The following is a 15,217-nucleotide window of genomic DNA, read 5'->3' on the forward strand; positions in this document are numbered from 1 at the left end:
TTTTAGATTAGATTTGATAATTTTGACAATTGGTGTATCTTTTCATGGTCGAAAATGTTGTCCACCTAAAATTGTGAAAGGACACTAATTATTCCATTTTAATTAAGACAATTTTATGGTGGAGGGTATAAAAAGTTCGGCCCGGCCGAACTTAACGGCTTTTTACTTGTTTATGTTTCTTTTTGACGTTGCTACCAGATCTACCATTTTTCGTTCCTTTACTTTTCTGGTAAAATTGTTCATGAGAGAGCAATTTTGAGCAATTTTGTCAGTTTTCTCCTTTACCACTTTTACCATTAAAAAGTAAAGGAACAAAGCTATAATATCACAAGTTCATAATATTACAGATATTCTCAAGTTTAGGTACATAGGACATTGTTTGAGTCTAATGTGACTTGGTACTCTTTGGCCTACATGGTAACATTCTTAATGGGTCTATTCTATACTTAATCGATAGTTAAATCCCATTTATTATAAATATACATCAAATATGTGATTTTCAAATATTGGAAATGGAGATATTTCGTGTAATTACAACGTTTGGTTTCCATTGTTGTACTTCTTGGGTTAAAATGGCTCGAAAACATTTATATGACAAACTGTATATCCATAACCGATATATTTTCAAAACTTCAAAAATATTTAATTAAAAATTTTTGTTTTTAAAACCCTAGGCCTAACAACATGCGGATATGTATTGAGTTGCTCTATTCCTCTACAACTTCAAAAAGTAACAATTACCAAAAAATCTTCCGCATTTATGTACTCAAGTCGTTTTTATTCGCATGTTTTTTTCCTATACACCTTTTTGGAAAAAAAGATGTTTACTGATGGAAAGAACAAAGATATCCCCCGAAGCATGAATCAATTTATAAAATTAAAAAAAAAAAAAACTTATTGCGGAATCAAATATACTGGATCTGGTCGACAACCGCTCAAGTGTGTAGCAACGACGACGATGATGATGATGGCCTGATATTTAAAACTGGTTTTAAACAAAGACGCAAAACAAGCATTGGGAAACCATGTTAAAAAAACCTACTACATACAGAGATACATACATACATATGTATGTACGTTTTATGTCTATGATAGAAACTTATTTATGGTATATATTTATTTAGCTCAATACGAGACAGGAAATCCATCATTGAAATGAGTTCCACTTATGTCTTTTTTTTTTTTTTTTTTTGTTTAATTTCGACATATTACTTTAAAATATACATTCAATATTTTTCAAAATAATCGACAAATTGGGTGACGTAGGGATGAAAGGGGATAGAAAGCAACGGCCCTGGCCGGCTTTAACATGGTAAAGCAAAGGACTTATCATTGTCTTGAGCTGCATTTAACACCCGCTAAAGGTAGTGATCTAACATGTGCCGCGCGTTCAACCATAAGATCTTTAAAAACTCCAAAACATCGTACTATAAAAACAAAAAAAAAATATAAAGAAAAACCTCTAAAGTAAAATGATGTGCGAATCTGCACCTAGTATGTATGTTTGGACTAAGGTTAGGACTTTTTGAAATTTTTTCTAAAAATTAATTTCCTGTAGCAATAATGAATGAACTTTTGTCTATTAATTTCTAAAGGTTTATTCTATTTAAGTATTAAAAAAGGTCCCGCACAAACCACTTTTAATGGATATGATATATGAAATGTGATTACATAATATCAAATTATATACACATATGTATGTAATGATACGATAATAAATTTAGTGAGAAACAAAAGGTTATGATATTTTGGTTATGTAGTGTGGCTCCAAAACTCATTTTTAGTTATATATCTGCTTATAGTGACTTCAAAAGTTTGTCAAAAAAGCTCATATAGAGACTTTGTGAGTGAGCTTTTTCTATCGAATCACCTTATAATTACAATTGTATCTAATCTTAGTTACAAACTCATTAAAATATGATACAGGGACACGATGCTGTATAAAAGTCATAACCCTAGTTCGGAACCTTTTATTGAGAAGGTGCAGTTTACACGCTGGCAGATGGACTTGCCGATATTACTTTCATACAGAAAGATTGGTTGAAAAAGTCACCTAAAGGTGACGCCCTTTATTATATCTGCCATGACATAAAGCATGAGTTTGGTTTGCGGTTTTGTCGGATGTTAAAACATCTGGACTCCAGCTTCAAAGACCTAACACAATTAGGATAAAAACTAAATTTTCGACATCAGTTAAAGTTGTTCGCATGATCCCACTGAAGACAAGGACGAGCAGAACAAAGATACATATATTTTACGACAATAAATTATTCCAAATGATTTTAATGCCAAAATTGGGAAGGGGAATATGTTTGGCCCAGCAGTCTGAAAATTCAGTCTCCACAGTGAAACACCTGACAATGGAATTAGGCTGATAGACTTCGCAGCGGCAAAAAACATAGCATAGGTTAGCAGTACTAGACAAAGCATAGTACCATTTTAAGCGTGTTGAATGTACTATCGTTTCGACGAGCAAACATCGACTCGGATCACGACCACAGATAGCCACAGCATATTCCACTCAACAACTGGCATATTTGCTTATTGAAATCACTCCATGTACCGATAACATATCAGCACAGTGGCAAAGTATTGCCCAATCCTTTCAAACAGCCGTAAAATCCGTACTTGAATACAAGAGACATCCACAAAAAAAAACCATGGTATGACCAGGAGTGTCGTGCTGCTATCGAAGAAAAGAATGCGGCATATAGGGCTACTCCACAATCAGTAGCAACGCATAGCACACGAGAGAGGTATCAGTTGCTACTGACGCCTTTTTCGCACGAAAGAAAGGGAAATGGAAAAGCGGGAGTGTGAAAAAATCAATATATAAAGGAGCCTGAATGAAGTCCGAAAATTCTACCAAAGAGTGAAACATCAAAGGCTTTGGTACAGAAAGCATGGAAAATGATATTCAGTGCGAAACACCCGACCAAGATGAGGTGAAGACAGTAATAAACCGGCTCAATAATATTAAAGCAGCAGCAGCTGACGGCTAACCAACCGAGCTGTTAAAAAGGCGGAGGCGACACGCTGATAATGTGTACACATCATCTGGGAGAAAGAAAGCATACCCGACGATTGGAACCTGTGCCCAGCCAAATACAAAGATAAGATAAAATACGACTTTGTGCTCAAATCATAGAGGCATAAATCTGCTCCCTATTGCGTATAAAATAGTGTCTGGCATATTGCGTGAGCGACCAAACGCCAATGGTCAACGAAATAATTGGGTCATACCAATTATACAGATATGTTCTGAGTAAAGTGAGAGGGAATTTTTTGACAGCATTTACGCTTATTTTTTGAGTATTTTATGGACGGACTACAGTGTAATCTTCTTTTTAAATACCCTAATGAATCTTTGCCCCAATAAATTCGCATAAAATAGTAGTAAATGGGGTGAAGAAAATACTTGAAGCGTGAAGTGGGAGGTGAAGTGTGTCTCAGAATATCCCAGGCTATGTCTGAATTTGGTATCCTAAAGAAACTAATTCGGCTTTGTAAGATGACATAACTTGATATTCGGTTAAAATAGTAAGGAACCTCTCCAAACAGTTCTGCACCATAAGAGGTTTAACTAAAGGAAGTAACGAATACCTTTGAAAAGTCGAAAAGGCGTTTGCTGCTAATGTTAATGGTCTGACTGTTAACGGCATCAAGACAAAGTTGATGCTTACGAGGATATATACACTTTCATATGGGCAAAATGTGTCTCATCGAAACGATGGTTTTAGACCCCAAGTACGTTTGGACGAAATCCGTTTCAGACAATTTGGAGTTGATTTAGCCATGTTCGTTCGTCGTTATCGTTGCGCACGATAACTCTCGAACGTATCAACCGATTCGGTCCAACATTTGGCTTTCGTAATATTTTGTCCATTCCTTCCGGTATCTCCCCCACAAAAGTTCGAAAGTGTTCGGAAAATTTGGTCCATAATTTGGACATAGTGAAATTTTTATCATAATTAGATGAGGTTCCAATCGGTCCACTCCTTCGGGGACCTCCACACAAAATTTCGGAAAAGTTCAGTTTAAGACCTGCTCTCGAATCGCTTTGATTTTTGTTGTAACAACTTGTATTCACTGTCCCCTATACGAAGGTACAAGATTCATCAGTGGCAAGTCTAAACTTTCTGAGAAAATAGCCTGAAATGTGCAAAAAAAACCCATATGACACCGTGTGTAGTGGTTGATTCGGTTAAAAATTTGGCCTTCGTAATATTTTTTCCAAACTTAATTTAAGTTCGAAGATAAGCCATATCGGTCCACGCCTTCAAACAATTTTCAGAAAAATTGTGCACACGATAACTCTTGATGGTTGTGACCGATTTGGTCCATACATTATATATCCTAATATATCTACCAGATATATATCAGGTTCGAATATTGAGTATATTTCTCCACTCCTTCGGGTACCTCTCACACAATATTTCGGATAAGTTCACTTTAAGACCTGGTCTCGAATCACTTTGATTTTTGTTGAAGCAACTTGCATTCGCTGCCTCAAATACGACGGTGAAAGTTTTTTCAGGGACAAGTCCATCTTTCTTGAGGAAACAGACCGAAAGGTGTAAAAAACGCCTTTGGCACACTCGAACTGATCAACCGATTTGGTCCAAAATTTGGCCTTCGTCATATTTTGTCCAAACTTAGTTTCAGTTCGAAGATTGGCAATACCGGTCCACAAATTCCGGTACTTCTTCCCCCCAATATTTAAAAAAATTTCACTAAATGGTATGCACGATATCTCTTGGACGGGCTGCCAATTTGGTCCAAAATTCTCCTTAATATTTTGTCAAAATTTAGTTTAACTTTTAAAATGGTCCATATCGGTCCTCTCCTTAGGGTACATCCCACACAAAAGTTCAACAATTTTGTTTAAGTGCAGTTTAGGGTCTGTTTGAAGGTCCTTTGGAAATGTATACCGATGCTGTTCGTTGCGGTCCTGTTTAAAGTGATATGTTTTCCGCGGACAAGTCCATACTGGAAATGAAATGACTAGTGGGCTCGATATCTATCGGAAAGATATGACTCCCAAAATATGATCCACTTCCACAATGGACCAAGTCGGTCCATTCCATTAAGTACCTCCTCCGCAACACTTTTGAACTTTAATCCTAATCCATAGATTTTGTCGGCAAGTTCAAAAGTCCAAAAAGGACCACAAAATTCTGAAAAGACCCTAAACACATTCGATCTGTCCGTAGATTACAGTTTCAAATCACATAGGCTGAGGGTATATCCTTTAATACTCCTTTTTATGTAATTTTCTTTTTTTCTTCGCAAATGTCAGTTGCCTAAAGAAAAGTCAATTGAAGTGCAATACAAGTGTTAAAACTGAACAAATTTGGCAATTACTGCGCAATATGACGTGACGAAGTAGCGACGATGTAGACATACTGCATTTATGAAGTCTCGACGATGTTATTTGACCCATCATACTGCATTTATGAAGTCAGACATGATCTTACAAATTGGAAAAGTAAAGCAACAAAGACCAATGGAAAACTTTTCATAGTTCGGCTTATAGGACAAATGTTCTCTAGAGGGTCAACTAACTAATTAAGCTATTAAGAACACATTGAATTATATTTACTTACACATTTAAACCCTTTTGATTAAAATTTAAATTCTTACCTTTAAAGAAAAGTCCAAAATCAATTTCTACAGAACATCTATACACCATACCACTCTCCATCACTTGGGTTGTCCAAAAGCTGGTCGCTTAGCATAGACTCCTTCGTTTTCTTCATCGTTCGAAACAAATATTCAATCTCTTTTTAAAATAATTTGGGGGAGGGGATTTTGTTTCATAATGACAGGGAATGTGGGTGGGCTAAGGAAGGATATGATGACTTAAAGAAGGAAATAGGATATGGAGTGGTGAAGAGTAGGGTGGGGGGAGTAGGAGAATGTTATGTTAAATGTTTTTCATTCTATTTTTATTATTTTGTTAATGAAATTCAGCCAAGTTTTGAACGAAATGTCAATGGGCGGATTTTTCATTATTCACTTCTAATTGATGTTTTATTTTTTTAATACGTTTGTTTATCTCCAAAGGATTTGTGTGATAAGGAGGAAACGGATTTGTGGTCATACTTTCGTATGGACTTACATGTGATTAAATAAGTATGTTTGTATGTATGTATTTAGTTAGCAGTACAGCATTTATGAGTATGTATTAAGTATTAACAAGACTAGTTAGGGATAGATTTTGTTGTTATTCAAAGGTGGGTCTTTTTGTTGTTCTTGTTGTTGCTTATTACTTTCATTTATAGGACTTGTGTGTAGTGTTTGTTTAGTTTGTTTAGTTTTACCTATTTCGTTCATAATTATTATTATTTGCATTATTTGCTGTTATTTGTTTAGTTTTTGTTTTGTTGCATTGATTTTATTTTAATTTGTTTTTTTGTTTTTTGGTACTTCGTGTTCATCTTGTTTTTGTTGTTGTTAAAAATACGTAAGGCATTTTATATGTAACTTGATTTTCGTTTTCACTTATGTTTGTAGGAAGGGCATAAGAAGGATTATTCATGTTTTTCATTTGAGTTGAATTTGGTGTCCTACTCTCTCAAATTATGTTAAATTAATAAAATTCATTCATTGGCCAGAGAGTACGAGAGTATGTGTGTTTATGTTTTTCTATAGTAGAGGATAATGTATGTATATCATTTGTTTGTATTAAAAGGATATTGAGAAATATAAAAGAAAAAAAAACAAACTGTTAGAGCAAAAGTGTACTCAAATTGGCTTCAATAAAATGACTCTATTTTTTATTATTTGAGAATAATTTTTTTAATTTTTTTTATTATATTGCCTTTAACAGTCCTTTGAAGACGTTATAAACTTTTGCTCCAAAAGTTTTTTTTTCCATTGCAATCAAAGCTAAAGATGTTTTGTTGGTTATGCTCTTCGTTCCACCACCATGGCTTTCCATTATTTGGAATAGAAAATAATTTTTGGGAAAGAGTAAGAAAAAAATATTTATCATCTGCAGTCGTATAATCTTCGGCAGCCAATTGGTTGTTGTTGTTGTTGTAGCAGCATATAATGCTGGGTTGGCAGCCGCTGGCCGAAACACTTTTGGTTTCGGGTCAATCCGGTACGTAAGAACCCGCTGCCCTGGGATTGCCAATTGGTGTGTCGTTTTACTTGCTAAATGTTACTGAACAGTAACAATTGTTGCAAATTATCACTTGGAAAGACACAGCAAATATGTTCCGCGATTGAAAGGAATGTTGTGAAGTCCCCCATGAGTAATTCGGCAATTTATTAGTTGTTGTGGTCGACATTATTGAAGTTTGAAATTTTATTGAAACTATTTTTTTTTAATCTTTTAACTTTCAATAGAGTTTTATTTTTAACAATTAAAATATTAACTTATCCTCTCCTTTTTGATTAGAATTTTTGTATACTTCTTTGGAGGAACTTTTAATGAAATTTTATGAAAATTTATTTTTTTCAGAGAGGACAAAGATATTTTTTGCTTCATATTGGATAGCAGTCGCTCCTTGAAGATTTAGCTTTTGCATTGATGGGACCACAAATAAGGATTATATGTAATGGCATAGAATCTCAATAAGATTGTATCCTGTACAAATGTTAAATGAACATTTCTGTCTCGTGTCTCTAATTGATACAAACTGAAAAGTGGATCTTGGAACATAGCGAAACTCTCATCTTAATGTAGGTATTTAAAGATTGTGGGAATAAGTATTGCAGTTTTTATTCAAAAAGAATAAAACAAGTACATATTTATTTTATATTGAGTATTTTTGCGCTCTTGAATTTTCAGTGGACTTTGAGCTACATTTAAATGAAATTTGATGTTCTTCTGGTGAGATTGACATTGTCACTTAAAACTAAGTTTGTTATAAAATCTTAAACTTTCCTTATTAGATGAGTATGAAATTTATATGTAGATTTTGTTGTATGGTTGTTTTTTTTTTCTAATTCATCACATTTAAGATTGATTTTCTGTTTGGTTTTTTTTTATTATTTATTAAGGTATGATATTTACTTTTTCGAAGACATTATACTAATAATAAATTTTTGGTTTGTATTCATTTTACTTAAATTAAATATTTTTCAATTTAGTTTTTGTTTTTTTTTTCTTCTTCTTTTGAAAATAAAAAATTATAAAATATTTTTTTAAGTTTTGTTTTAGGTTAGATGATGTTTCCTTTTCTTTTCGTTAAGAATTTTATTCATTTCAATATGTTGGTTGGTTGTTACATGCGAGATTGATTATAAACATGCTTTCAATGATCTTATAAGTAATTATATTTTTGTTTTTGTTTTTTTTTTATCTGTCCTATTATGTATATATTGGGTTTTCTTGATATTTATTTTTATTTTCTTTTTTTTAAAGTTACATTTGTTCTTAAGACATATTTATGTATGTATTTTTTTATTCATAATAATGGCACACCAAACGCACACAATTCGTTTTTATTCATTGTATATAGGTTTAAATTAAAGTTTTATGTTCTTTTTTAAGAAAATTACAAAAAACAATGCAAAATTGTTGAGAAAATATTTGGCCAAAGGGTGAATTAATCTTTGAAATACTTCGGTAAATGGACTGTTAGATTTGCTTTAATAGAGCGGCCATACTAAAACATGAAACCAAACATGCAACTCTTTAAAGTATTCTGCGTATAATTTATCCAGTGCTTTCTTATGGTATTTCTTGCAGATCAATTTGCCGTATATTCAAAACAATACTCTTACAAATCACAATTATCTTTCATGTTTTATTTTTGCATTGCTTGTTGTTATTTTTGAAGATAATTCATTTACCTTAGTTCCCAAGTTAAAACCCCCCACAAAATGAATCGCTCAAGACGACATCCTAAAGCTGAAAACACATCCAACGTTTGAGTAAAGTTTTGTGTCGTTTTGGCCGTTTTTACTCTGTTGGGCATGATGCCGAAAAATTCAAATTCATTTAAAATATATGCCGGCAAACAGATCAACGCTGGACTTTGGTGTCGGCGTCGCCCTGTTGTTGTTGTTGTTTTTTTTCAACGCCCAACACAAAACTTTACTAAAACGTTGGATGTGTTTTCAGCTTTACGGTTTATGAAACTGTCCAGTTATATTGAAATATGTATTGCTTGAAAAGCTTTTTTTCTAAGGTAGGTGGTACACACTCACATAATACTCATGCAATGTCCTTTGCCCCAAGTTTAGTAATTTTTAGGGCAAAAGGGGGATGGTTTCAATGGTTTAACAAAATTGAAGACATTTCTCTAATCTACTATAAGGCATACCATGTCCCGTCTATCATTTTAAGTACAAAATCTTGTGATTTGAAATTTGATAAGGAAAACATTTATGACTTTTCGTTTTCGTTTGTGAGTATTTGGAAGGATTAGTAGTATGATGATGTATGTTACCCATTGATATTTATTTATAAATTTTGTTTTAAATTAATTTTAGATTTATCTTCACAACCGTATCATAATAATAATAATTTTGTTAACAAATATTAACTGGACTTGATGAAAAATAAAATCTACAAGAAATCAAACAATTTTGCATTAATTTTCTTTATTTGTAGACAAATTCAAAAGACATGCATACATCGTTACCTAACCATGTAGGTATGTATGTATGGTTTTTTTTACTAGTGGTATTATAATCTATTGATCCTTTATATATGTTATTGTAATGTAGTTAGTTTTGTTTAAAAAATTGTTTTTTGTTTTTTTTTGTGTTTTTAATTTAGATAAAATTACATTTCTACATTTAAATTTTTTCTTTTTCATTTTAGCATTTGTTGTTGTCTTTTATATTTTTGTCAAATAATAGCAATTACATTCATTCATCCCATCCATCCATTATCATATGTATGTGTGTATTTTACAACATACACTGTAAATGAATATGTACGTGAATAGGTAGTAGGTATTTTTTTTAAAATCATTTGCTTACATTATTTGTGGTGTAATTCAAAGTATTTCACTTCCAAATCAAAACTGAAAAAAACTATCAATTCACAACATTCCAAGAATTTTAATGAACACTTCCGAATTCATGGACACTTCAATTTTCTCATGGAATAATTTGAATTTCAAACAAAAAATTTATAAACGTTTACGTATTTAAATTCTTAATAGTTCCCAAAATGTAATTACTTTCGCCCAAGCCAAAAGTTGAAAATTATTTATACAAGTTTTTCAATGACTGGCATCGGTGCTTGTTCTGCTCTCCGTATGTATGTATTTTTACAATATAAAAACACAAATACATACATTTTCAGAAGTCAGCCTAATTTGAAATCTTCTAACGATTAATATACGCGGATACCTCGAATTACATTTGAAAACATATTCGTTTCTTGTTTTCGTTATCGCTCGCTTTGGTTAGTTTAAGTAATAGCATGATTTGATTTTGAGTTTTTTTTTTCTTTTTTCATTTCATTAACTAAATTTGTACAATCGATTAATGTGACGGCAGCAAAGGCTTACTATTTTTAGGCCGATTTTGGTTTGGGCCTTCATAGTTCATACTTACATCCTGCCTTCGTGGATTAGTTTTTGTTATCGTTTGTTGGTGGTTTGGTGAAGTGCAGCAGATCTTCCTGCATTATCATAATTACATTGTGTAATAGTTTATTTTCTTTTTCTTCATTTGTATTGGTAATTTGAGGCAATTTTTATTTAAATACAAAAATCACAGAGACTTCATTTTTGGGTTTACCACCCAAGGAATTTCTTTTAGATGATGATGTCTTTTTTAAAATTATTTCCATTTGTAAAACTTTGTTTTTTTTACTAAAAAATACTATTTTGTTTTCTAGCATTTTCAAATAAAGCCCATGTCCGCCAGAACTCTTCACACTTTTCTTGTTTTATTGTATTCTGTTTCTTTATTATCATAGTATTACATAAGTAAGTCTAAGCTGTGTTGTTTTTATTACTTTTAGTTGGTGTTTTATAAAGCAAAAGATTCAGAATATTGATTCCCTAATAGTGACAGAGACTTTTCTTTTTTAATACACTTTTTTTGTTAATATCAGCATTTGGTTTTTTATTTTAGATAGGTAGTATCAAGCCCACGAAACCTTTCATAGCATTTTTATACACGGAAGATCTTTTACAAAACTACACTTGGGAGCAATTCAATAAATTCCTTAGTAATAATATCATTATTTAGTAAAATATATAATCAAATTATTTAAAACACAATTTCGTTCGGCTCCATTTAATTAACTATGCACTTCATTTTGTTCGTTGTTTGGAATCAAAATAAATTTTAAAAGAAATACAAATGCTAACGAAAATAATTATAAGGGGTTTGGGGGGGGTTTAATTTATAATTATTGCGGATAAGAAAACTATAAAAAAAAAACAGAACAAAACACCAGAATTCTAAAACACACATTATCTTGAATTGCTGCCAAATCATGGCTATGCCAACGAAAAAGAAAACAAAAAGTCAATGACTGCAAAGGTTTTGTCAAGACTTTGTGCCAAAATAAAACTACAATTACATCCAAAAATATAGCACAATTCATATTTTGCATTGTCTTCTTCATGCATGTCGTCACCTCAATTGCCCAAAGATACTGATTTAAATTCCTGACAAATGTTTGCAAAAATTAACAAATCTACAGTTTCTGGAATTATTACCAAAGAAGTTGTGCTCCTTAATAAGTTGTCTATCCACTTTGGACATTTTTTGGAGCTTAGTTAACCAACCCAAAATTAAGGTTCGGTTTGTACACTCTAATGTTACTAATTCTCCAATTTTGTTATAAATCTGATTTGATTTTTTGAAAGGACCCGCAAATTTTGTGAGGGCTGATATTAGAATATTTTAGCTCGAATAATTCAAATAATTAATATTTTTTATGTTGGCCCAAAGTATGGCTGACTGACTTCATAAATGCAATAGCGGAATTCACTCATATATATATTTACATACATTGCAAATATTGACAACATCACAAAAAGACGAAGTATATATGTGTGGCAACACTGACATTGTGAAACCAGTAAGGAAAGGATCAAAATCGGGGACCCTATACCACTGTGAATAGGTAAAATATATATGTGAACAGATTACGATATAATTTGGCACATATATTTCTAGACCAAATTCCGTCACACATTTCAAATTTCATCAAAATCAGACAAACATAGCGTCTTTGGTGCATCAAATACCTTAAATCGGTCGAAAATATATATGTGAGCTATATCCAAATCCAAACCGATTTCGATATAATTTGGCACACTTATTTCTGGACCAAATTCCGTCACACATTCCATATTTCATTGAGATCGGACATATATACAGGCATGTCACAGAAACGAATTCCGATCGAAAGTGGAATTGATTCCGTATTTAGCTTCTTCAGAAAACGAAAAACGAAGAATTTTTCGGAATGAAACCACTTTTGCTTTTGCAAACGGAATTGTATTTTTATTTTGTTTAAATCTGCCACTTTAAAACACTCTAAAAACACTTAGAAATAATTAAAATGTTGTTTTATTAACAAATTTACATTTAATTTCGCATTTAAAATAAATAATTAAGTTTTTTGACTTCACAAAATCGATCGGAATCTAAAGAAGCTAAGACAAAAACGATCGAAATGAAATTTCGGAATTGCAACCATTCCGATCGGAATCTGTGACATGCCTGATAACGTTTATCGTGCACCAAATACCAAAAATCGGTCAAAAATATATATGGGAGCTATATCCAAATCTGAACCGATTTTGATATAATTTGGCACACTTATTTCTCGACCAAATTTCGTCATACATTCTATATTTCATTGAAATGGGACATATATAACGTCTTTCGTGCACCAAATACCAAAAATCGTTCGAAAATTTATATGGGAGCTATATCCAAATCTGAACCGATTTCGATATAATTTAGCACATTTGTCTATAGACCTAATTCCATTACACATTCCAAATCTCATCAAAATTGGACAAATACAGCGTGTTTGGTGCATCAAATACCTCAAATCGGCCGAAAATATATATGGAATCTGAACCGATTTTCATCAAAAGCTTTAGCGTTCTTCCGACGGCTAAAAAATACAGGGCAATCATGAATAAAAATTCCGTGGGGAATTTATTCTCTTTACCCCCTTTCACAATTTTTTATTTCCCGAAAAAGGCAGTATTTTTGTTAATTCGACGAGAATATTCCATAATTAAGTGATACCATTAGACTGAAACGTTTGAAAATATTAATTTTTTAAAGAATATCACTTTTTAAAATTATTTTCCGCGCGGAAAATTCCGAGGGAAATATTCATGATTGCCCCGATGATCTTCCCCAATTTTCAGCCAAATCTAACATATACATACATATAAATGCGACCTGTACGTTGCGAACGGACGGACGGAGATGCATAAATCGACTCAGAAAGTGATTCTATGCATATCCCTAGAAGGAACTATGGGTCTATCTCTTTTCCTTAGGCATGTTACATACAAATGCACTAACACATAATACCCTTACCACAGGGTGGTGTAGGGTATAAAAAGAGACATGTCATTTTACTGCTTTTATGGACGAACACATTGCTTTAATCTTTCAAATTCGTTTTTTTGCTGAAAATAAATGTATTATTTTTTTACATACCACAAATCCACCATTTCTAATTGTTTCTTATGTATTTTTCTTCTCTTCGCAAATGTCAGTTGCCATAATAGTACTAAAGAAATGTCAATTGTTGTGCAGCACAAGTGACACTGCACAAATTTGGCAAATACTGCACAATATGACGGGTCGCGTGACATTTATGATGTCGCGATGATGTCTATAAAAAGACATACTGCAGTAATGAAGTCACGACGACGTCATTTGACGCATCATACTGCATTTGTGAAGTCAGCCTATTTATTAGTTTAGTGTTGTTACATTACATCCGCAATTTACACAATTAAGATTAATATATCATGATCGGTCCTTTGGTAGTGGAGCTTTTTGGATCGCTATTGAGACTTTCAGACCAATTACTGACTGTTAAATATTTCCCAATGGTATCAGTGGCGATGTCTACCCAATCATTATTAGGTCCGTGAATTCGATTTCGCATGCTGTTGCGCTTGGTAAAGAATGTAGTACCCAAACCTACGGTTTTCCAGCTTCTCCAATAGGGGTTTTATTTCCATATTTCATAGTTTTATGGATACTTTTTTCGGATTTAGTATTATAGTGTAGGATAATATCTATACAATTAGTACAAATTAAGTCGTTTCAATACTGTTGATAGAGGAAGTATTGCTCTGTTCTAGGTCGTTAGAACAATACTGCACTGAATGAATATCTTTGCCCAATACTTTCAAATGGTATTTTGATGTTTTCAAAGGGAAAATCAAACTGTTTTACATCAGTAAATGGCTCATGCATTTTTTATCTGTCTGTTATGAAGATTTTTTGTATGACTGAATTTGATCAAATTTAATACTTAGCAGAAAACCTATATGGTTAAAAAAAGCAAAAAAAAATATAGTTTTATAGCACAGTTTTTCCACTTGTTGCACCATTTATTTTGAGGATTAATAGGGATTTGGTTTTTGCAAACATTTAGTTGTCTAACTGTATTTGCTATTTACTTCTAGCAGCTACATATTTGCTAAAAAACTGCAGTAATAGGTGGCAAGTGCACAAATTGCTTCTTTCTTTTGCTTCTTATCTCCAGCATCGACAATATTTCTGTTGCATTTATTCCGATCATTAAAAGATGAAAACATTTGATGCTTATGTTTTTAACACTAATGTAAGAAGCAAATATTTCAATTGGCTACTCTTTCGGCTAGCTTTTATTTTGTCTTCTATCTTTTTTTTTACTTTGGGGAGGCAGCAACAGCCCAAAACAGCTATGCGTAGAAAAATACAAATTCCTTTTATTTTCTGCTTCTATCGTATGCAGGCACGAATGTATGTACATAAGTAAATGAATTATCTTTGACAAACAAACCTTTTCATCAAATACCTATTTTACCTGAAAAATAAAGCAACTTCAAAAGAAAACAAAAAGGAAAGAAAAACAAATTGGGGTTTTTTTTGGTTTGATTGAGTACAGACCTTCACAAAAGGTCTGCACCACAAATTTTTATTTAAAAAAATTTCATTTTTTCTGTCTATTTTTTTTTTTTCTGTATCTCATCAAATGTTTCATATTCGAATAATGTATAATGATATTGTTTTTGAATGTATTTTCTTCTTTTAGAGA

This window comes from Musca autumnalis, unplaced genomic scaffold, assembly GCF_047663935.1.
Source record: "Musca autumnalis isolate F117 unplaced genomic scaffold, ASM4766393v1 scaffold_1, whole genome shotgun sequence".
Taxonomy (NCBI): domain Eukaryota; kingdom Metazoa; phylum Arthropoda; class Insecta; order Diptera; family Muscidae; genus Musca; species Musca autumnalis.